Raw genomic sequence first — 23,007 nt, 5'->3', positions numbered from 1 at the left:
TTGTTTTCTCAGGGTAAAAATGTATGTTGTGTTGTTCATAATCATGTATAACAGTAGTTGTAACCTTGTCAAATTGATAATGTAAAACATAACAGTAAGATTTCCTAAAAAGTATAAAGTGTACCTGGTGAAATTTTAATTTATAAACTAATATACACTTGTGTAGGATAGAGCTGATTTATAGCTGAACTGAAAAAGCTCTATCTTCATCATTGGGGAGGTCTGGATGTTTGGTTTTGGCCACTCCTGGCCATGATAAGGGCAGTGGGATTTATGACGTGCTTTTTAAAATCTTAAATTCGTCTAACAATCCCTAGATTCACTTTTTGTTTATTAATGATTTTTATCTGCTTAACAGTTTAGATAGCTTGGCTTGGCTCTGTGACTAGAAGGACCTAAAACCCCTGCTGGGAAATTCTGCGTTGAGCTCTCTTGAAGCCATGATTCTTAGAACAGATCTTCATGGTTCAATTCAGAAATAGAGAGGTCTCTACCCAACTAAGGTTCCTAGGGAGCTTGCCCCTGGATGGAACAAATTTTACATATTTAATGCCACAATCCACCAGACTTATACAAGGAAAGTTAGTCGGAGAAGCTGGATTTATAGAGAAGATTATTTAACTACAAAGAAATCTACACAACAGGGTCCATAAAGAACTAAGATAAAATGGCACTTTGATACTGTCGAATACCTGGAGTAAGAGACATTAAGGGACACCTGGGCTTGGATGTCCCTTTGTTACCTAAATGATGTGATGGTCAAAACAGGAAAACCTATTTCATTAGCAGGAAGCACACAGCATGTTCATCAAAGTTCTTCCTCACTGACAGGTTAAACACGATATAAAAGGGTTGTCTCCCTGTAAGAACTGAGCTTTTCCTGAACTTGCATAACCCTACCCTGGATGCTAGGAGCTAGGAGCTCATGAAGCTAGGAGCGTGGGTGCACATCACAGAGCTACGAGTCAGGAAAACGTGTGATAGAATAGACTGCATGTGTCCTGCTCCTGGTTAAGTGTCCATATCCTTGGAAAAATGAAAACATGCATGAAGTAAGTGGGGTCTCTTCTCACCCATTTGTATCACACATGAAGAGCTGCATATCATTTGAAATGTTAAGCCAGGGGTGCCTGGGTGGCTCAGTCTGTTAAGCGTCTGCCTTCAGCTCAGGTCATGATCTCAGGGTCCTGGGATAGAGCCCTGAGTCGGGCTCCCTGTTCAGCGGGGAGTCTGCTTCTCCCTCTCCCTCTGCCCCTCCCCCTGCTCCTGCTCTCTCTCTCTCACTTGCTCACTCTCTCTCTCAAATAAATAAATAAAATCTTTAAAAAAAATGAAATGTTATGCCAGATACCATATATCTTAAACTTGGCCTGTGATATAATAGAAGAACTGTGTAAGGAAATGGGCAGCGTGAGGAAAGAGGATGAGTGGAATTATTCTCTCCGCATGTTTTATTTTGTCCCTTTAAGTTTAGTGGGTGCAACACTTTTCCTAGACAGTACCCTTCAGAAATGAAGTTTATATGGAATTAGGTCACATGGACACAAGCGAAAATCACCTCAAAGGTAACTGATAGTTAGCTATCAACTTCCGAAGAGATATTGAGGACAGCCATGAGACTCATTCTTTATCTATCTTGACATTCACTGGAGGCTTTATATGTTCCAGAAACTCTTTCTTGCCTCTTGCACCAAACTCAGTAATTCTCTATCCCCCACTTCCACACTTCTATTCACTGTCGAAATAAAACTTAAAAACTCAAAATTATAGTCTCTTCGGCTATTAGGAGGCAATGAAGTGTGGGTGAAAGTTATTACCATCAAGTTTCATGTATTATGATTGTAATATAAACAGTCTTATGATGCAACTGAAGAAAAAGAATAGTGGAAATAATTTCTTCAATAAAAGCAAGATTATTATAAAATATGCCAAGTAATTTTCAGTAAGTGTATCCAAAGCTACATTATTAAGAAAAATTCTAGGAGAAAAACGTAACTCTATATGACAGTTCTTAATAGCAAAAAAGAAATATTTTTTAAACAGGGAATAAAATTAGAAGCTTTTATTTAATATATCCATGTTATTGAGCAAAATGGGAAAATGCTGTGTATACCAGGTAACAAATTTAGTAAACAGATTATTAAATCTAGCTTAAAACATGCTTTTGTTCCATCATGTCTGCCAGAAGCCATATTTCCATGCTGAATATTGTGTGTTGAAACATTCTTTTAGCCTTAGGGAGCTCATTTATTGTGATTTATACTGTACTTTTTTTTTTTATCAAGTGCATTATACAGTTTCTTGTACTTCTATAAATAACAAACAAGTGGAATATTTAAATGAAAAGATATGTTTAGTATAAATTATTACTCATTTTTAAAATGTGTCTAATACATTAATATACCAAATTAAAGACTGAAATAATTTCTTATATTTGGTATTGTAGCCTATATTTCCAGTTGTTTCCTTAGGAATTTGTTTGGAAGGTGAGGCTAAAATTGACTAGCTTTATTCACTGGATGCTGATTGCTGTCCAGGCAGAAGAAAATACTTTCAGTTGCCATCCTGACCACGGAGTGGGATACAAAAAAAGCCACCTCTGGGACAGTGCTCCCAATTCAGCCTGTGGGACATTTAGGGTATTAGTCTATTTTTGTTCCACTTACACATGCAGAGAATTAAGAGCTAGACTGAATTGTTTTCCTCATTCCTTTTTTTGTTTTCAGTATGTGGATATTTCTCAGTTCAATGTTTTGATTATGAAAATTATTTAACCATCCTTTTACAAAGTACAATCATACGATGATGGGAAATCTCAGTTCTCTACCATGTCCAACCATACACATCAGTGCCATCAGGGTATGGACTTGTAGGAATGAGTGGGCTTCCAGAATCGAGGATCCATGAGAAGTTCATATTTAATTCAGCTGTTATTTTGTGTACTTGATTTTCGGCTTAATCTCTATAATCAGATTTTAATAGTCTGTCATGTTGTAGTAAATTTACTATTCCTAGGATTGCTTAATCTTTTCTTTGTCTTGGCTTCTTTTGGCAGGTTTTGTTTGTTTTGATTTTGCTTATTTGTTTGTTTGTTCAGTATTGTTTCTTTTAGCCCTGGAGTCCAGTCCCTTCTTTTTTCCCTATAAGGTATTTTGAGGCAGTTCTATTCAATCTTGTTTAAAAGTTTTTCTGAAATGAGCCATGTTATTACCTCAGGCATATATCTTTATTTTTAATTAGATGGCATGCACACATATTGCCCCAATCTATTTGTCATTTCAAATGCCACAAGAAAAAGGTTAGGAAAACTAAGTAATTGTCTCCTAATGCCAAAGTTTGCTTTCTAGAATCATATTTGTCTACTTGCTTTGAACTGGGTTCATATATAGCTTCTTCACATACAGCTTCTGCTTCAAGGATCTTTGACTTCATCTGTGAAGGAAATAAAGGAAATAATGGCAGTTTTCTTAAAGACATATTTTGGTCTGTCAGTAAACAGTAGATTATCAGAAGATCACTCTTGCCTCTAGCTATCACACAGAGCTGCACAGCTTGTTACAACAGATAAATTTGTGTTCTCACAGATCATTAGGCACATTTCGAAAAGGAGCTTTGGAACCTGCCATTTCGCATACCGTGAACAAAGTACTAGACCGCGAATTAAAATGTAAGCAATCATTTCACAAGCATTGTTTACTGTTTTTCGAAACTTTTTTTTTCTTAATGTGCCTATGTATAAAACAGAGGCAGCCTTCGATATTCCCAATAGGATATTCTTTTGACTATTTATTCTCTGAAGATATTTTTTGTAGCAAACTACTTCAGAACTTGATTTTATTAAGTTTTCTTGCCTAAATAGAGATCATTTAATAGCAGGAACCGATATACTCATTACTATAAGTCTCCTACATATCTTTTTAAAGAATTTAAATATGCCCAATGGCCATATTTCAATAAATATCTTACATATTTTATAGCTTTATATTATTTCTCTCAGAGTCAGAGAATCAGTGTGTTATGTGCATGTCCATGCTTGCCCATGGATCATTACTTGCACCCTAATGTTTTCATAAATTCTATTTTTTCCATGATATCATTAAATAAATGTTCATTATTCTTGCTATTTCTACATCAATGACGTATTTTGAATGCTAAAGAAAGTCACATTCCAATAGATCCCAAAGCACATTTCTTTTTTTTTTTTTAAAGATTTTATTTATTTATTTGACAGAGAGAGACACAGTGAGAGAGGGAACACAAGCAGGAGGAGAGGGAGAAGCAGGCCTCCCGCCGAGCAGGGAGCCCCATGCGAGGCTCGATCCCAGGACCCTGGGATCATGACCTGAGCCGAAGGCAGATGCTTAACGACTGAGCCACCCAGGCGCCCCCCAAAGCACATATTTTTAGGGAACATGAAATTATTTTTAATTGTATAACTGCTTTTAATGATAGACTGGTTTAAAGAGAAATGAAAATGAAAAACACAGTTTGAAAACACCACAAATTGGGGCACCCGGGTGGCTCAGTCGTTAAGCGTCTGCCTTCGGCTCGGGTCATGGTCCTAGGGTCCTGGGATCGAGCCCCGCATCGGGCTCCCTGCTCGCAGGAAGCCTGCTTCTCCCTCTCCCACTCCCCCTGCTTGTGTTCCCTCTCTCGCTGTGTCTCTCTCTGTCAAATAAATAAATAAAATCTTTAAAAAAAAAAAAAAAGCCACAAATTACTATTAGAAAGACATGTGACTTCTTATTCCCGATGAGACATTTTTCTCAGTATCGTAATTTCCTTTCTAAACTCCTTAAGTTAAAAAAAAAAGCTTTATTTGTAAACCAAACACTTGTTAGAAATAGCTCAGTGCCCAAACTATGTTAGAAGTGTATTTAAAAAAAAATAGGCAATTGACTGTATCATCAATACCAGTGTTAACAAAAGTGAATTTTTAAAAACTAGTTTCTGATGATACACAATGTTATAAAAGAAATGGCTTAATTCCTTATAGGTGACGGGAATTAGAGGGGATTTTCAGTCATAAACCATTTGATTACTGCAAAGAGATTTAATCTAGGATGGCTAAGGAAATACATGTGTAAAGTTTTATACAATAGTTATGTTCATATGTTAGTAACTGGATACCCTGGGACTAGACATTTATATTTCTAACCCATTAATGTAGACAAACGTAGTACTTTGAGGATTCCAGATATATTTCCCTGTGGCTCTAAGTATTGGACCTGATATCTATCTCTGGAGAAATATTTTATTTTTGGAAGTAGTTATATGGACAACATTACTCTCTTCCTACATCATAATATGTTTTATGCTGCTATTAGGATTACGTTCCAAAAATAAAAATCTGCTCTCAGACAAATACATGAAGACTCCCATACACCTCAACTCAAGCTAAGTTTTATCCCTTTAATATAATATGTAAATCTCTGAAATATGTGATTTAACTCTTATCTTTCCAGTTATCATAGCTCAAACTTGATGAACCTCCTATCTCCCAACCAGATCACACAATTTACTGCCTCAAAGCTACTGCTCTTACCATTGCCTGGAGGCTCTACCCTACACCACATTTGGCAATTTTCTTTTTTTTTTTTTAATTTAAATTCAATTAGCCAAGAGATAGTACATCATTAGTTTCAGATGTAGTGTTCAAAAATTCATCACTTGTACATAACACCCAGTGCTCATCACATCACCTGCCCTCCTTAATGCCCATTACCCAATTACCCCATTCCCCCACCACCCACCCCTCCAGCAACCCTCAGTTTATTTCCATAGTTAAGAGTCTCTCATGGTTTTTCTCCCTCATGACTTCCCATTCAGTTTTCCCCCCCTTCCACTATGATCTTCTGCGCTGTTTCTTATATTCCACATATGAGTGAAACCATATGATAATTGTTTCTCTGACTGACGTATTTCTCTCAGCCTAATCCCCTCCAGTTCCATCCACATCGATGTAAATGGTAGGTACTCATCCTTTCTGATGGCTGAGTAATATTCCATTGTATATATATACCATATCTCTTTTATCCATTCATCAGTTGAGGGACATCTTTTCACAGTTTGGCTATTGTGGATGTTGCTGCTATAAACATTGGGGTACAGGTACCCCTTTGGATCAATACATTTGTATCTTTGGGGTAAATACCTAGTACTGCAATTCCTGTGGCAATTTTTTTTTTGTCCTTGAAGACTCAGATAAAAACCTACCTTCTTCAACAAACACTCAAATAACTGCATGATGTAAATTATGGGACTCCCTTATTTTGCTCCTGTAGCATTTCTTTCATTTCCCCTATACTATAGGACCTACCATGATGTTATGACAGTGTCTGCACTGAATTTTGACACACACAGGACAAGGACTTTATGTTTATAAGTTACAAGATCAGTACCTAGATTGACTAATGAGACATTTAAAAATAAATAAATAAATGAAAGAATAGTAGTTATCAATGAAGGTTGTAAATATTTTTTATTTTAGTTTCTATTAAATATTTATAAACTAATAAGATAAAGGATCATAAAAATCCATTCACTCTGCCTATGCTATTTAATGAGGACTAGAAAAAACATCTTTCATTAAAAACAATAAATGAGGGGTGCCTGGGTGGCTCAGTCATTAAGCGCCTGCCTTCGGCTCAGGTCATGATCCCGGGGTCCTGGGATCAAGCCCTGCATCGGGCTCCCTGCTCTGTGGGAGGCCTGCTTCTCCCTCCCCCACTTCCCCCTTGCTTGTGTTCCCTCTCTTGCTGTGTCTCTCTCTGTCAAATAAATAAATTAAATCTTTAAAATAAATAAATAAATAAATGACTATATGACCTACATTTGTCCTAGTTATAATTTATATAAGAAAATAAACATATGTATACATTAATTAAAACAATAAAGTTATCTATTTAACTTTTATATGTTTCTCTTATGGAATTTATTGAACATACACATATTGTCCTCCTGCTCAACCTTCAACATCACATAAATTAACTAAAATTTGCACAATTTTTAAAACTAATGTTGTCAAAAGGCTATATTCTGTGCAATGGAAGCTTGGTTAGTGTAATAACCTCAGTCCATGTAGGTAGTCTATAGACAACCTTCAAGAGTTATAAAGTTCACTTGTTACATTTTGTCATACATTTTCCACTAGGGTCTCCATTCAATCATTCCAGTCTTTCAACAAATACAGTTAAAAGTATTTTTACTTTTGTCCTTATTTATCTAACCAATCCAAAACTGACCACAGAAGCACAGCAATTTTGTCAGGTGTCAAAAAGCACACGTACCAAACACACACAAACACACACAATACGTGCACATGGACACACACCTACAAAATAGGAGTATCATCTCCTTTGCTTTAACTACTATACTATTATTAAGGTATATTTATTTCACTTTGGTGAGGCAAACACCACCATGGTAATAAATACATGAATGTATTATTTATGTGTTTGCTTGCTTTTGTCACCTTCAGCATTGTAAGCCATATCATCTGGGTCCTACTTCATTTTATTTATTTATTTATTTATTTTTTTACAGATACATTCATTTAAATATTTTCAAGGACTTGTACTTTAGTAAAGACAGAAGAAAATAAAAATATCTGGAAAAATGATGTTAACTGAAGAAATTTCTCTATGTATCATAAAGAGGGGTTCTCTGGCTAATATCAAGGGGAAAACAGAAGTTGAGAGAGGTAAGATGGGCATTTGGGACTGCTTTTTCTCAGGGGATGTTTGAGGATTTGGAAGAGATACCTATGAGCCAAAGTAGCATTTCTGATCTCAGCAATGGGAAAGAGGCTAGTGGCAGGAATATATAGTGGGCTCGGAGCTATCGTAGGGAGAGCGACAGGAGCACCAGGAAGGCCACACCATCAAAACCCAGAATCACAGTGCCTACTTTGGAGTGAGGTTTGATGAGAAGAAAAAAAAAATCCCACCTGGCCTCCATTCCCCACCTTGCCCTACACCACTGCCCAGCCTCTCACCAGCAGGCTAAGGAGAGCTGAGTAACATATAGCAGTGTAATACTACTGAATTTCAACAAAAATTATGAGGCATGCAAAAACATAAGAAAAATAGTGTAAAAGGACAAAGCAACAATCAGAATCACAGATGTTCAAACTATCAGAAAGAATTAAAATTTATTAGTAATATGTTAAGGTTTTAATGTGAAAAAAGGTATAGAAAAAGGAATGTAGGAGCATCAATATCAAGATTTTATATAATATTTTCATATCTTCTTTATAGTTGATATTTTCTCAATCAATATTATTTCAGACATGTTAAACCCACTAATTAAAGATATGTTAATAGAAGTAAAAATTGATGAACATATATCTTAGAGGAAAAAAGGATAATGAACTTAGATTTTATATGAATCTATGAGAACCTTAATTAATATTTTGACTTTCATAACAAGAAGAAAACATTGAAGCCATATACTAATCATAAAGCATGTATTAACATTTAAGATAATGAGTATTTTACAAATAATTGATATGTAACATTGCTTCTTTCTTAGAAATATTTTAAATGCCTTGTTCTGGTGTCTTTTTTAAATTTCATCTTGAAATATTTTAGATTTACAGAAGACTTGCATATATAATACTGAGAATTCCCATAAAGCCTTCAATCAGCTTCCCCTAATCTTAAAATCTTACATAACCATGGTATATTCCGCAAAACAGACATTAATTTTGATACAATATTAACCAAACTACAGACTTTGATTTGATTTTCCAACGAACGTTCTTCTTCTGTTCTAGGGCACAAACCGTGATAACATGTTGCATTTAATCATATCTCTTAGATCTTTTCTAATCTTTCACAGTTCTGTCTTTGTTCACCATGACTGACACTTTACAGAAGATACATCTTTTGTTGAATGTCCCTCCATTTTGGTTTGTCAAATGTTTTCTTACAATTAGTAAAGTATTTTTAAAGATAAGTTTGTACAATTTCTTGCTAACTTATCCATTGATTTTTCCTTTCATACAAATGTTCTATATTCAGAGCCACTGAGTTTGTGCAAACGAATGAACAATATTGTGGTACTCTATATGCACTCACATCGTCCCCAGAATGCAAAATAATTTATTGCTAAAGTGTGATTTACTTTAATTACTAATCAACCTGAAGACAGTTCTCACTTGCTGATGTATATGTTTTAACAAACTACTTATTTCTATGGCAACAAGATTTTAAACAGTAACGTTTTGTTAGAACACCATCGTGACTATATCCTGCAACTGCCTCTTGTCTGAACATCACTACCCAAATCAAAAGAGATAGGAATGCAATCCCAAAATTCAATGTTAGTTTTTCCCAATTTCCTTTACCATTCCAGGGCTTCCCTGAAGAAATTTCTAGTCCTGCCCAGCTTTCCATTTTATATCTCTTTTCTCTAGCTAGTTCCAATCTCCTGTTTTACAAATCATACAATGAAAAAATATTTTCTTCATGGTCTCCCTTATTGGAATTGAAAATCTCAAAGCTGTGATAAGAATATATAGAAAGTAATTTTCATATAAAATAGTGCATAAAAGAAATTCAGATTTTGGGAAGGATGAAAAGAATTTTAAGTTCACCAGAAAACTATCAGACAGAGAATTCCATGGTAAATGCATTAAGGGAAAATGATTATGCAACTTTCCATATTTGGGGCAATATACATTAAAATATTAAATAGATTATAAAATAAGCTTCAATGGAGTCTTCCTATCCTTCCTCTTTTATCAATGGGAATTTGCTTTAATAAATTTTATATGCCAGTCTTAGCATTAAAATTCTATAAGAATATAGCATTATAAAAGCTATCTATTCCTTTCAACCCTAATATTATTAGATAAAATTTTGTAAATTGTTAATTGACAACTTGATCTAGAAAGTGGTAAAAAATAATAATTTGCATTCATTATTGTATCTATGTGTGTGCAAAACATAATGCACATATTAAAAGACTTTTCAAAATTTTAAATACCATGTATATTGGCTTTCCTAAGCAAAAAGTTACAGATTTCTTTCCATTTCTTTTCCTAAGGAATGGAGACTCAAACAAATAATTAAATTCTTCCTGGAATTCTATAATACATGTGAAATAGGGTACTACAATAGAAATTAGTAAAATAGTAATTACCTCTACTCACTACTTATTTGAACATTTTATTTTCAATACTTCAGGTTTTTTTTTTTTTTTAAGATTTTATTTATTTACTTGAGAGAGAGAGTGAGCAAGAGAGAGCACATGAGCAGGGGTAGAAGGAGAAGGAGAGCTTAACTGACTGAGCCACCCAAGGACCCCAACACTTCAGGTATTATTGACATCTTCTCTCCATACAAATCTGAAATTTGTATTTAGTCAGTCATTTGTACATGCTTTTTTCATTGGAAAACTTAAATCCTTAATCCTTATATAATCACTGATACACTATGGGAATTTATAGTGCGCTTTTTAAAATAATATGGTATTATCATTTGACAATTTAAAATTATTTTTAGATTCAGAGTCCTGACCAAATCAGAAAGGTCCAGAAATAGATATTCCTGATCAGGGGTTTTTACCAAAAAAAAAAAAAAAAAAAAAAAAAAAAATCATCTTACAAGAAGTTAGTATTCTTGTATGCTTAGGCAAAACTGTGAAGTAGGGCAATTTGTTTTTAACTTGATCTTTCCTCTCTTACTGTATTCTTCTTAATTACCACCCTGTCCTGGGTCTAGTGTCCATATGTTTCTATTTCAGAAACCGTATTTGTCCAATTTCAATAATTATCATCTAAAATTACTCCTTCTTGGCCACACATTAAACACTAGAAACTATGACCCATACTGGATGCCTTTCCTAGCTGCTCAAATTATCACTCAGACCATATTCAATGTATTCAACAATTGTGTGTTACCACCCAAACTTAGTAAAATCAGATTTAACTCAAAAAAGAATTCATAGATCCTCCTAGTGGGGAAGATATTTGGACTCAAGCATATTTCCAGATGATTCTTAAATTGAATACTATGCTGAAATGCAGGCAATCAGATGATATTGAGACAATAGGGCTTGTAGTCCATATTTTTAGCAGTAGTGCTTTAAAAATATTTATTACTTACATAATTTTACATTCAATTTGTACACTAAACTACTAAAAGTGAAGTATTTCCCTGTACTAATCTAGCACCTACCATTTTTCCACAATGACTTTAATTCTATTGCCTTTTCCTATTTATGTTATACCCTCATTTAATTTTATTCACCTCATTCCATATAGCAGTTTCTATTTTATAGATCTTAAAAATAGCCCTAAATAAAAGACTTAAGTAAATATGATAGTAACACAGAGAAAAAATGTTTACATGAGTGAAGCAGATGTTTGTCCATCTGAGGTATAAATATAGATTAGATTATTTTACTAGTATTAAGTTATATACACAATGATAACATATGAATAATAATATACCAGGAATTTTCTAATCCTAATGACCACCTTTCTTTACAGCCACAAAGATGACCGTCAAAAGAATCCTATTATATATCTTTTAATTTATTATACATTTTTTATAACTGTAATTAGTATTCAGATTCCAAGTACAACTTTGCAGAAGGCAATAGGTAGAAAGAGATTTCTTATATCCTTTACTTTCTGTCCCTCTATGATCTTGCCTTTCTTTTACATTAGAATAAATAAGTAAATAAATATTTTCTTCAAAACCTTTGTTTTTTACTCGCTATTTTCAATTTCTATTCCCACTTTCTTTTGAACTAACCTCAGTCAAGTTTGACATCTGATAAAACTGATTTTTTCTTCATTCCTCTTAAGATATTTACCCGCATTCATAGATCTTAAAATTATTTATAGTCATACCCATTTCCATTTCTTTTCATGCACTGAATACAACTCCTTGATCTAAATGGGACCTTAAACCCTTCTGATCCTATGATATTAGTTACTGGCCCCCTCCTACCTCATATTCTTATTTTCCTTCAATCCATCTTAGATACCATGATCAAACATTACAATTACTCCCTTTAATGTATTTTCAACTTTCCATCATTTCTCCATGACTGAACTCTAGCTGGTTGAAAAAATTACAAACCTTGTTAAATTAAACCCCCCCAAATTATATACTGCATCTGTGTATCTGGAATAAGGCTGAAGAAAAACACAAAATCATGATGATGGATCTCACTTTAAAATTCTGACTAGGAACATAAAGTGCACTTGAAATGTCACCTAGTTCAAATATTCTTCCATTGTCTTTGATGATTATATCAGAGTTACCCAAGCTTTCTATGTTCATAGTGCCATTAGTGTCTTGTTAACTTTTACATGCCTCCCACATATAAAAAAAAATAAACAGTTCTGTTTATTAAGCAATTAAGTTAGGCAATATAACAAAGCCTTATGTCAAAATGACTGCCAACATTTGAAAAAATGGTCTCTCTTTTTTTTTTTTAAGATTTCATTTATTTATTTGACAGAGAAAGAGAGAGAGAGAGAGTGGCAGGCAGAGGGAGAAGCAGGCTCCCCATTGAGCAAGGAGCCCGATGCAGGGCTCAATCTCAAGACCCTGGGATCATGACCTGAGCCAAAGGTAGATGCTTAAACCACTGAGCCACCCAGGTGCCCCTATTACTGCCTCCTTGACACACTTTCTCTTCTTGATATTCTAGGCACTTCTTTACTCCCAACTCTGTCTCCTTAGTCTACTTTGCTCATTCATCAGCATTTACCTGATCTCCCTGTACTGCTTTATGTTTTTCTAATTATAGTTATTTACTTAGGTTGTCATCCAATTCCGTGGCTTTGAATATCATCTCTGCACTAATATCTTTCATTTGTATATTACTGGTCCAGATTTATATTTCCAAGCTCCAGATTTATATTTCCAAGCTCTTATTTAATTGGGTGGTAAATGTAGCTTCTTATTTGCTTTCCCTCAAACCTGGTTATATCAGAGTTGACTGCTGACATTTCAATTTCCATCCTCCCTCTTACTCACTTGCTCCACATCTGGGAAATCCTATAAGAAAGCTGGCATGCTTTCTCCCTGGCACAAACAGGAAGTTCAAACCATGCAAGCCCCACATTCATGCATAGGAGCTCTTGCCTCAGTGCTCTCCCTTAACTACACCCAAGTCACTTGCCCATTTTCATACCCATTGGGAAGCATGTCCTGTTCTTCCCAAGAAGTTATACTATACAAGTAATGAATTTGTACTTAATTGGCATATATATGTGTCAACATCAGTTTAACATCTGAAACTAATTATTCTTGTGGAAATTTTCTGTATAAAATGTTTGTTTTTTCATTTTGGTCATCTATGAAGAAAGATTAGCGGTAACAAAAATACTCAACTCCATTAAAATTCAGTGAAATAAATGCTCTTGTACCTTATAGGTGGAACAGAATGTTTTTTTTTTTTTAAGATTTTATTTATTTATTTGACAGACAGAGACAGCGAGAGAGGGAACACAAGCAGGGGGAGTGGGAGAGGGAGAAGCAGGCTTCCCGCCGAGCAGGGAGCCCGATGCGGGGCTCGATCCCAGGACCCTGGGACCATGACCTGAGCTGAAGGCAGACGCTTAACGACTGAGCCACCCAGGTGCCCCTAGGTGGAACAGAATGTTAACGTGTTTTTTTTGGAAAGCAATTTAAGAATATACCAATAACAAAAAAAATTTTCATGTAATTAAAAAAATAATTTCAATTTCAAATGACATTTGTTAGGCAATAAGCCAAAATTATGAACATAAATACCATATATGTTCACACCTATGCAGAATTTAAAAAACAAAACAAATGGGGCACCTGGGTGGCTTCATCGGTTCAGCAGCTGCCTTGGGCTCAGGTCATGATCCCAGCGTTCTGGGTTCGAGCCCCGTGTTGGGCTCCTTGCTCAGTGGGGAGTCTACTTCTCCCTCTCCCTCTGCCTGCCGCTTTGCCTACTTGTGCTCTCTCTCTGTGTCCAATAAATAAATAAAATCTTTAAAAAAATTAAAAAAATTAAAAACAAAACAAATGAACAAAGAAAAAAAAGAGAGACAAATAAAAAACAGATTCTAAAATCCAGAAAATAAAATGGTGGTTGTCAAAGGGGAGGTGGGAGCGGGGAGGAGTGAAATAGATAAAGAGGATCAAGAGTGCTCTTACCTTGACAAGTACCGAGTATAAAATTGTTGAATTATTACATTGTACATCTGAAACTAATATAACACTATTTGTTAATTATTAATTAAAAAACTATTGTAGGGGTACCTGGGTGGCTCAGATGATTAAGCATCTGCCTTTGGCTACAGTCGTGATCCGCAACAGGCTCCCTGCTCAGAGAGGAGCCTGCTTCTCCCTCTCTCTCTACTGTTTCCCCTGCTTGTGCTCTCTCATTCTCTCTGTCAAATAAATAAAGAAAAATCTTTAAAAAAATAAAAATAATAAAAATAAAAAATTACTGTAGGAATAAAAATTTCTATCATATTGTTAAGTAGTACAGGTGGTAAAGACACTGCTTCAGATGCAGAAAATTAAAACAAATAACTAGGGTCACACTGTTGATCAATTTTGAAGTGAAGATTCAAAGATTTGTTTTAATAGAAAAAACAGAAAAGAATTATCCATAGGAATGGACAGTGTTTATTATAAAAAGGAAAATAATTTTTTTGAATTATCAAAATTCTAATATATATGCTCTCTTTTTAATTAAATAAAATTTAAAAATTTATATTATATTCTTTTTTTCATTTAAGTATTTTGAGCAAAAGTGAAGATATATTAAAATCAGGAAAAATGGCATATTTTCCTAACAATAATAACAGAAAATATTGAATATTCATCATGTAAGGCACAGTCCTAAAAACCTTTTAATGAATTATTTAGCTGTATTCTCAGGCTGCCTAGAAAATTATAAAAACTTCAACTTTGTCATTTTTATCCTCCTCCTCCTCCTCAGTGTCATCAATATTGCTATCATAATCATTCATATACACTACAAAAACTTCATGAATATATTTAAAGAACCCAGAAAAGCTATTAATAAAACACTGAGAATTAAAAAAATTAAGTATCAGATAAATCCAAATATTTGGAATAGAAAAATATTTTCATTTGTAATCATGTTGATCAAACTCATAATGTTATTTTAAATGGATTAGTACTTTTTAATTCATTCATTTCAGAAAATAAAGTAAAATATTCTAAATTTAGGCAATAAGAGATAATTTAAAAATTATTTTATAAAATAACAAAATTATTTAGGTATAATCCTGTCACTGAGGCCAAAATGTTAGAAAATAATGTAAATCTGTAACATTTCAGTGTCTAAAAAATAAAAACATATATTTATATTGGATGGATAAGGCAAAACTCCTTTTAGAACAAATATTTGACTAAATTTCTTTTTCAAAAATCTATCCACTTGTGTGATTCAGCCCTGATTTTTGTTTCCCTGGAAGTTTATAAATGCTCCTGACTCAGTGGTAAGATTTTTCTATATTGAAGCATGTTATTTCCTATTATTGATATTCCTATTGCTATTTCTTCCTCTTGAAATCAATAATATACTAATGATTTTGCCATTAAAATACACATATCTACATTTGATCGTTCCCAAAGACACTAATAGTGAGATATAAAATATTTGTCTCTCAGTAAATATTTCTAAAATAATGTGTCACATCAATTGCTCCTGTATTTAGCTTTCACATTTCAATGAGATTTATTAGAGAAAATACAAAGTTTGTAATAAAGCCTGAAAATATTAAGCTTTGCCAGAAGTCATTTATATTGTTATATTAGTGCCAAACTTTAAGTTGTATGGGCTATATTTTACTAATAATAGTATCCCGACAACCAATGGCTTATTTTATTACTCAGAGTTGCCATCCATTCCAATTTCTCTTGGACAAACATTTATCACTGAAAGTCATTAAAGATATGTCAATATTGAGAGGAAATCTATTGCAGACACAGAATTATTTCTTTTTTTTTTAAGATTTTATTTATTCGAGAGAGGGAACACAAGCAGAGGGAGGGGGAGAGGGAGAAGCAGGCTCCCCGCCGAGTAGAGAGCCTGATGTGGGGGCTCCATCCCAGGACCCTGGGATCATGACCTGAGCCGAAGGCAGACGCTTAACGACTGAGCCACCCAGGTGCCCGACACAGAATTATTTCTAAAAATAGACTTCTTGAGTATAATCAAAAATCATTGTGAAAATTTTTTGTCTGTAAAAGCAAATAAAGGTGTTTTTAAAAGCAGAATAATAATATGACTGCCTTTTATAAACAATAACAAAAATAATTATATGTCATTCTTATTTGTTGAAGGACAAAATTACATGTAATTACATGTACTTGTGTATAATGCATTTAAATGATAGCATAAAGTGTACAGAGACATACTCATCATTCCTGTCAAGTGTTTGAAAATTACAACAAAACTTTCAGTATTTAAATTCACTATCTAAAAACATGACCAAATGTTAAGTACTGGGGATATAAAAATCAAGTAATATACAATTTTTTTAATGTAAGCTCTATGTCCAACATATTTTTATGATTTTGTGTTCATATGTATAGTTTTATAAAAATAGGATTATTTCATAATACTATCTTATTACTGTCTTTTTTTTTTCACTTTTACTCTTTTACTTGGGTTTTCCAGAAATTCCACCCACAGAGTGAGACTTGCCAACACCTTTTCTACCATGTATTTTCACTTCAACAATCTAGGATTTTTATCTATTTATTTCCATGTTGAAATGATGCCATAAATTATATATATATGTGTGTGTGTGTGTGTGTGTGTGTTTGCTCATTGCTTGATTCAAGTCAGATTGATTTTTCTATTAGTGTTATAAAAAAGATAATAAAAAAATTTTAAAAGAAGGAATAGAAAGGAAACCATGCTTTTACTTTCATAATGTGGAGTCTCTCTAAGTCAGCTGACAATTCAAAGGCAGCAATTTCCAATCCTCTTGCTTCCAAATGTAGCTATGATTCTTGCCAATAAAATGTAAGTGGAAGTGATATTTGTCACAGTAAGGCCAAGTTTTTATGAGATAAAACTTCATAAAAATAGAGGACTCCTAGGCTCTGTAATGCCAGTGTTATAAGACTGAAAAGCCTGGATTCTTGAATGGACATGCAAAGGAAAATTTCTCATTAATCAGGAAGGCATCTATTACATTGTTGCATGATTATAAAGTAAACACATTTTTTTAAGCCACTGAAATTTGCATTTTATTTATTACAGAAACTAGAATTCTCCTAACAGAGGCAGAAAGCATATTTACACACATACACACACGCACACACAACTGTAATCCCAGACGGGAGAAAGAAAGTGTATGGAGGGGAGGCAGTATTGAAGGAAGCCTGGTCAACCCTTAATGAAAACCGAAGGAAAGATATCTTCTAAAATACAGCAGAAAAGGGAAACACAAAGAGAGCCATTCTGTATGTAATTACTCTCAAGATATTTGGTAACTCCAAGCTCCATTTTTTGAGGCAAGACTCCCACTAACAAAGCAGAGAACAGATGTCAAAAGGCTAAAAAATGCTAAAAATAAATGTTGGCAATCTCACAGGATATAGATAACAAAAATTGGATTCAGGGCCACAAAAATAAAGGGACATAACAGGTACTCCAGACCATTTTTTGAGACTCTTGAAAGTTTTTATCAAAAAAAATATTGAAATGGAAATAAATCACTTTCAGGATGATATGCCTTTATTTATTTTTTTTGAGATTTTATTTATTTATTTGAGAGAGAGCGAGTGGGAGACAGAGAGACAGAATGAGCTGGGTGGGGAGGGGCAGAGGGTGAGGGAGAAGCAGACTCTGCTGAGCAGGAAGGCCAATGCAGGGCTCAATCCCAGAACCCTGGGATCATGATCTGAGCCAAAGGCAGACACTTAACTGACTGAGCCACCCAGGAGCTCCAGATGATCTGCCTTTACTCCACTTATGTACAAGAAGAAAATTTTAACTTCTCTGGAAAAAGGTAGCATCATCCCAGAGACATAATTTTGTAAACACAGTATCTAACATGTGATAAAAATTACAAGATATAATAAATACAAATCCCAATGACTGAAATTCAAGAGCTAAAAGGGACAAAAGGAAATATATCCAGATGATACAGATTTTGAAATTATCAAACATTAAATAACTATAAAATAACTATACTAAATAACTATAATATTTAAAGAAAATATATAAAAATTAAAAATTTGCATAAGAAATTAGAAAATCTATTAAAAGGAACCAATATCATATTCTTTCACTGAAATGTTATTGACATCTGAAACTATTCAATAAATGCATTTGAAAGCAAATTATAAATAGTAGAAATGAAATTATTGAATTTAAATATATGCTAACACAAAATAGCCACATTAAAACAAAAAGGTTTATAAGAGGAGAGGAATGAAACAGTGCTATCATTGTATAGACCATGGTGAAATGATTTAATATATATGTAACTGTAATCCCAAAGGGGAAGGAGAAAGAATATAAACTGAAGAATAAAGAATTGAAGGATATCTGACTGAGATTTTTTTTAATTGGAAATAGACATAAACTATGGATTTTGGATTTCTGCACTATGGGACGGATAAAAACACAAGAAAAAATACATCTACAATATAGCAAAATTGCTGAAAATTAAACACAAAGAGACTATCTTAAAACCAGCAAGAGATTAAAAAAATACCACTCACAGTTTACTTCTAAGCATATATAATTCAGAATACTATGGATGCATATATTTAAAATGTGGAAAAAGAGTGTCAATTTAAAATTATATATTCAGAGAAAATATTTTTCAAAGGTAAAGAAGAGAGAAAAGACAATGGCAAAATATAAATACTGAGAAAATCCATTGTAACAAGAACTACATCAAAAAATATCTCAAAAGGAGCCTTTTTTTCTGAGTGAATGAAAATGATACTGAATGGAAATAGAGTAATTCTAGAATAAATGAAAGAACAGCAAAAGTATGCATGTAATTAAATCTAAAACAATATTGTTTTTTTGTGATATTTAAAATACATGAATAACACCATGGTTGATTTAAAATATATTAAAATAAATTTCATGACAACACAAAAAGCAGAAGACTGTAAATATACCTACAAGGTCCTTATATATGTCAGAGAGTGCAAAAGTTGTAGGTAGATGTTATTGATTCAAGTATTCATCTTGTAATTAATTTATAATTTAAAAAAATATGTATTGTACTTACTGTAGAAAATAATAAACACATGAATTAAAAATATATCTAAAAAGGAAACACTGAAGATTACCAAGTACCATTTAATTATAAAGAAGATTATAATGGAACACAAGGAAAAGGGAGAGATAATACAAATGAAAAATAAAAAGAGACAATTTAAAGTGAAATATACCTATAATTATCTTAACTGTAAAGTAGACTAGTTTAGCAAAATACAAATACTGATACACTAATTAAATGCAACACTCTTCACTATTTATGAGCTATCTTAAATATGAGAATACATAAATGTTGATTATTAAAGGATGAAAAAATTATTATCATGCAATACCAAAGAAAGCTATTGTAGTTTTATTAGTATCAGATGAAATAGGCTTTAATCCTAGAATTAGTACTAAAGTAAAGAAGGCTATTCCATTCTATAATGTTATAATGTTAATCCAACAAGAAAGAATAAGATCATCTCATAATATATAAAGTAAAATCTGACATAACTAAAAATAAAATATACAAATCCACATCATAGTAAAATATTTTGATACAATTCTTAGAGTAACTGAAAAACACATTTTAAAAACTAGTAAATTAGAAATATGTATAATATATAATATTATAGATAATGGTATTATGTATTATAATACTTGAAATTATGTGTCACATATATACTTGAATGTGTATTTTTAGAGTTGATGGGGTCATATATTTCTGTTTGTGTGTGTATCCTCATATATATAAACTGTGGACAATTTAAAATATGTATAGTATTGGGGTGCCTGGGTGGCTCAGTTGGTTGAGCATCCAACTTTTGATTTCAGCTCAGGTCATGGTCTTGGGGTCCTGGGCTGGATCTCTACATCTGGCTCCATGCTCAGCAGGGAGTCTATTTCTCTCTCTCTCTCCCTCTCTCCCTTTACCCCTCCTCCCACTAATGCACATGCTCTCTCCCTCTCTCTCTCTAAAATAAATAAATAAATCTTTAAAAAATATGTATAGTATTCTATAATTTATACATATGAGAATATGTACACACACACACGCATGCTCACATATAACCATGCATTTCAAATTATAAGTCAAAATGCACATTAGAAAATTTTAAATATTAAACTGATTAATAATAAAACCATCATATCAAAATGCACAAGCTATTACCTAGGAAGTCTACTCTTACATATATCCAGAGATGCATCATATAATGTAGCATCTCAGCCTAGTTATTTATAATCCCAATCTGGAAACAACCAAATGGCTATCCACCATAATAAAGTTGTACAAAAATAAGTTGTAGCATGTTGGTAAGATGGAATAGTACAAAACAATAAAAATAGTGAATTTTACACTACATACAAAACATGGATGAATCTGAAAAATATATATTGCTGAACAAAAGAAGCTAGACACAAAATAATGCATAATGCATGATTCCATTTATACAAATATCAAAATCAAGAAAAACTAATCCAAGATCAAAGATTTAAAGTCAAAAGAACATTTTTTAAAAATCCTGGAAAGGGCATGAGGGAGGATTCTGAGGTACTAAACATACTCTACACCTTGATCTGGGTTTTGCTTATGTGGGTATGTTTACATTGTAAAATATCATCAGACTTTATACTTATAATTGGTACACTTTACACTTTAATAAAATGTATATATTATACTTTGAAATGTAAAATGAATAAGTAGCTATTGTAATTTACCTTTCCACCTGCAAAAACCATAGAATGCTTTCTAAAAATATTGAATCTTTTTTTTTTTAAAGATTTTATTTATTTATTTGACAGAGACAGAGATAGCGAGAGCAGGAACACAAGCAGTGGGAGTGGGAGAGGGAGAGCAGGCTTCCCGCCGAGGAGGGAGCCCGATGTGGGACTCGATCCCAGGACCCTGGGATCATGACCTGAGCCGAAGGCAGACGCTTAACAACTGAGCCACCCAGGCGCCCAAAATATTGAATCTTTTTTCTACATAAAGTATTCTAAATTGACAATTTTCTCTCAGCACTTTAATGTAATAATTCTATTGTCTTCTGTCTTCTATCATTTCTGTTGAGAAGTGAGATGCAATCAAATTGCTATTCCTCTAGTTTCAAATTGAATTTATTTTAAATTTCTCTCAATACTATTAAAAAGTGTAAGGACAATGAAAACCCTTCTCTTCTCTTAATCTCTTAAAATAAATCAATAATATGTTGTTGCCCTGTATGATATATTCAACTCTGACAACTTATGAATTTCTAGGGGAATAATTTCATATGCTGCAGTAAAATGTCATCAACTCTAACTAGAATACAACAGATGTTTAATAGCTACAATAATATTTAGCTCTTAAACAGAACATCTCATCTTCAAAGCATCATGCAAACATTGAATAATTAAATTTTATGGTTTCCTAGTGCTTTAGATAACATTCATGATAATGTCTGTTTAATATAAAACAGATATATCATTATACCGGTGAGTGGACTCATAGAGAGAAAAAGCTATCTGTTATCAGAAACTATTTGGTGTATGAAAGCAAATTAGTATGTATTTTTTTTGTGGAAATCAGCATTTTAAAAATACAAATATTTGAAAGGACATTAATAACTCTGATTCTTTTATTTGCACAAATTTAGAGTAGGTTTTTTCAAAATTCTGTTTGAGGGGGATACCCATATCATATTTACTAGGTATGTTTGATAAAAATAAAGATTCCTCAGACAAATTAAGTATACCCCTACAAAATCAGAATCCCTAGAAGTAGTTTGAGGGAATTTAAATTTATAACATCACCTTGTAATTTTTATGTAAAGTAAAATTTAAAACAACTGTTTTAGTGTTTATTTGTAAATAATATTTATTAAAATCCACTTAAAATGATTCAAGAGGAATGATCTTAAGTGTATATGCTATGAGGTACACACATAGGTTGAACTGGATATTATAAGGGATTATTTTCCTATAAGGTGTTGAGAAATGTATTGAATAGGGTGGCATCAGTTTCTACCAATTATATGGAGTGTTGTTCAAACTCCTCTTTTCTGTCTATCTTTACAGCTAATAAGAGAATGATGTTTTCCCAAAGACATCTCCTTGTTTTGATCTCATTTTCTTCTTTTACCCAAGAATCTTGACACTTATAAATAAGTTGTCTTATAAAATCCCTAGGTTTTTTTGCTTGAACTTGTCTATGAAGACTTTATAATGGTTCAAAACATTTTAAATAAGTGGATTTATTTTGACATAGACTTCTCTGAGCACCTGCAAAATCATAGCCTTAATTGGGATACAGCTGTTGCTGATTGCTATGAAGAGAGGGTGTCTGTGTTGACTGATTGGCTATTTTTATTTAATAGTACACATTGAGCTTTCTCTCTCTTTTTTTTCAAGTTGCAGTTTTCTTAGGAAATGGATAAATGATTAAAGACCTAAAATGGAGTGTCACTTTGCCAGCTATCAACAGTAGATGATGAACTGCTTTCAGTGAATAAACATTGCCAGACACCTGTGTAGAGCTTCTTTTTTTGAAGCAAGAATATTGATCTGAAGAACCAATTTGCTGAATGGTTCAGCAGTCACAGAAGTAAATGTTTTAAACTGATGAGGCATATGAAGTAGTAAAAATGTCAAGGCAGCGGGAATAATTAGGTTTGCTCTAAAAAAGTGCGGAAGAGATGGGAATGGTTTTAATGAGTGTTAAATAAATGTGTACTCTGATTCCTTTTCTAGTAAGGTCAGTGAGATACTTGCAATTCTCTGTGACTCCAGTTTATTAATTGACATTTAAAGCAAACA

At 33.1% G+C, this 23,007-nt stretch overlaps 1 long non-coding RNA gene across 1 annotated transcript in view; it reads right to left on the bottom strand.

Annotated features, from left to right (window-relative positions):
- Positions 1-2,380: 2,380 nt before the first annotated feature.
- Positions 2,381-23,007, bottom strand: part of LOC118522646 (uncharacterized) — a 1,210,141-nt gene continuing 1,189,514 nt past the window's right edge. The window contains exon 11 of the long non-coding RNA XR_013440670.1: positions 2,381-3,432. This is a non-coding gene — a long non-coding RNA (uncharacterized LOC118522646). The remainder of the gene's footprint in view (positions 3,433-23,007) is intronic.

This window comes from Halichoerus grypus, chromosome 8 (assembly GCF_964656455.1).
Source record: "Halichoerus grypus chromosome 8, mHalGry1.hap1.1, whole genome shotgun sequence".
NCBI classification, from domain to species: Eukaryota; Metazoa; Chordata; class Mammalia; order Carnivora; family Phocidae; genus Halichoerus; species Halichoerus grypus.
Note: the sequence above shows the minus strand (reverse complement) of the source record. Positions and strands in the feature narration are given on the sequence as shown.